This window comes from Rhododendron vialii, chromosome 12a (assembly GCF_030253575.1).
Source record: "Rhododendron vialii isolate Sample 1 chromosome 12a, ASM3025357v1".
Taxonomy (NCBI): Eukaryota; Viridiplantae; Streptophyta; class Magnoliopsida; order Ericales; family Ericaceae; genus Rhododendron; species Rhododendron vialii.
Window position 1 is genome coordinate 9,194,030 of NC_080568.1, and position 3,096 is coordinate 9,197,125.

General features: G+C 38.1%; 1 long non-coding RNA gene across 1 annotated transcript; it reads left to right on the top strand.

Moving 5' to 3' along the window:
• LOC131310511 (uncharacterized) lies at positions 1-2,242 on the top strand. The gene is made up of 2 exons (XR_009195242.1): positions 1-236; positions 1,942-2,242. It is a non-coding gene; the product is annotated as an uncharacterized LOC131310511 (long non-coding RNA).
• The last annotated feature ends 854 nt before the right edge of the window (positions 2,243-3,096 follow it).

A 3,096-nucleotide genomic window follows, 5' to 3' on the forward strand; every position in this document is an offset into this window, starting at 1 on the left:
ATTTCTCTTTTCTCACTCTCTCGGCACTCTCTCTCTCCTCCTCTCCTCCGAAAAACTTCCTCCTCTCTTCTCTCTTCGATTTCATCTACCTAGGGGGTGATTCCGGACAAGGCCCGAGAATTAAAGTTGTTATACGGCGCATGGGCTTTCCGAATATCCAAGAAAAATCATGATCGGACCGCGTGGGAGCTTGGTTGACTTGGTCAAAGGTTCGGGTTTTGCTCAAAACCCATGAGGTAGGGATCTCTTACTCTTGTTATGCGTTTATACGGCGTTTATGTACCTAGATCGTGCTTTGTTTCGTTGTTTGAGGTTGTTTGTTCCATTTCCGAAATTCTGCAGAAACAGGGTCTTTGTTTTTGGGGTTTTACGCCTTCTTAAACTCATGATTGAATTTTGGTTCCTTCGTATGAAATAGAGTAGACTTAGAGCCCGTTCTAGTGCCGCTAGAATCACTCGAAACCGTTGAGAATTGAATTTATGGTGATATCTAAAATACTGGTCTGCAATCTGTCTCGTTTTCTGGGTTTCAGCCCACTTCGAACGGCCATAACTTCCTCGTCCGATGTCCGTTTTATGTAAACTTTATATCGGTTCGAAGATCTTGAAGTCAGCTTTCATTTGCCACTGGAATCATCTTAAAACTCTTAGTACACAAAAAGTTATGATCGATTGAGTGGAGGTATGTCAATCTGTCAGGCAGATTCGTGTAGCCTCGGTAAACCCCTGTTTAACCACCCTTGGAGTGCAGATTTGACTAGGGTTCCTTTGCGTCTTTCAAAGTTCATTCAATCGCCCAACTATTGGGACTGGAATCACTCAAAAATATTAAGAACTCGATTTATAGTGATTTTTAGAAGATTGCCCTGTAATCCGAAAATCTGGGCAGCTCACTGTGCAGCGTTTTTCATTGTTTGGCTATGGTTAAACGACCCTATTGGTTATGGGTCCTTATAGGTTTTAAAGATGGGTAAGTTGGTGATGTTTCGGTGTTGGAATCATTGAAAAATATTGAGTATGCTATTTTTAATAAATTTTTGAACATGGACTGCTCTGCTGAAAATCAGAATATCTGAAAGATCGTATCGTACGACTCGTCGAACGTGTCTGTGCCATTGATTTTTCGTTAGCATAGTTGGAGTATCGTCATAAAGGCTATAGTAGCGTAAAAGAGTCCGTGAGCATCGTAGACTATAAGAAATATCGTGACGTGCGTAATTAGTAGAGAAGTACTTGTTTGATTAAATGGAGAAATGACTGGATGGTTTGATGCTTGTAACTTGGAAATACGAATTGAATGTGAATAACAATCGGACACAACGAGAACATTCGGGGCCCATCGACGGGTGGGTGCCTGGCAGGGGATATCAGGGTCCCATAATTAGCCTGGCAGGAGCTAAAAGCTCATATTTAACACTCAAGGTCCAACCTTCTAGGTGGACGCTTGGCAGGGGATATCAGGGTCTCATAATTAGCCTGGCAGGAGCTAAATGCTCATATCATTTGCTTTCAGGGCTCGTTATCGAGTAAGTGCCTGGCAGGAGCTTAGGCTCAGACACATGACACAAAATTGGTTTATAAAGTTGATGAAAGAGATTCTGATGACTGATGATAATGAGAAATGGGATTTGGTGATGAAATGTGAAATGTGAAAGATTGTGAAATTGTACGAGATGTAATGAACGGTACTAAAGCTGTTGTTTATTTACTTAGAATGATGTAGGAATATTGATGGTCCTTGTTTGACATATGAGCAGATAGATCCTTCATATAGGTAGCCTAGAATCCCTGATCATAGTGTGCTGCTGTTGACAGTCTTGTGTACTTGGGCTTATCTGTCGTTACTCTCTTACTCTAGATGCATAACTCATCATATTTTCCTATAACTTGCGTATAGATTTCTCTACTGGGCGCGTGTATGCTCAACCCTATCATTTTCAGGTGCAAAAACAAGAAAGTTGGCATGGCGTGCATATCGTGCTTGTTGATCATGACTTTCAAAGGTATAAAAGAGGCGATTACTTGCATTTGATTTGAAAGAAATATTTTGGAAAGGCATTTGTTACAACCGTAAGATTATTTTCTTCGGTCATTGGCATTTCGATAATTTGGGGCAAATGAGCCAAAAATGTAATATCTGAATCTTATTTGTGAACAGTAGAAAGGAAGATCTTTTGGGTATTAATTGTATTATTGCGATGACTTTATTTATCAAAAGAGTATTTTTTATTTATGTTGAAAATCAAGGGCGTGACAGATTTCACTTAGGTTAATGGATAGTAACAAACCGGTTTATGTGTAAAATCTCCGCTTGACTTCTTCGATTCAATACTATCTTGTTACCTACTAGCTGTAAAGTAGAAGGGGTAGTTAGGTTGGATTATTCTACTTGGTGAACTCTATCACTCAGGTACGGATTGCCTGGCATCCATGCCAGATTTTACAGAAAATCAAGAAAAGTCACAGAACGTTGAAGGAGAGCCGTACTATGTAGAGGAGAATCTAGAGGTGGGAGTCGAGCCAGAGTATGCTTGGAACCCGTATCAAACCTAGAAGTCGGCTCTGTGTTTTGTCTATTTCATTACCACAAAAAAACTATTTTTAGTATTTCCACATTGGTTTGTAATAAATGAATCTTTATGTTGAATTATATGTTTTGGATTTCGAACCTTAGTTTAGCAAATTTTACAGAAATTAGTATTTAATGCCTCCGATTTTATTTCCAATAATCGGGGCGTTACATTAATATTGATTACATGGAAAATGAAGGAGTAACAGTCTTGGTAGTTAACATTGATCACTTGGCAAATGTAGGAGTAACCACTTATGAACCACTAAATTGAAATGTCTCATTCATTTAATCATTTATTTTCATAAATTTTAAAAGTAACCTCATTAAATATAAAGCTAATACAATTTTATTTTAATTTACCATAAAAGTAATACAAGTAGATCATATGCAAATTTAATGTGGTAGATACCGTACTCTTATTTATGGCATTAATGATGATACATAATTGTATACCTATCTGTCATTAATGTCATAAATACCATATAATAAGGTTACAAATAGGGATGACATATAGGGTGTTTGGG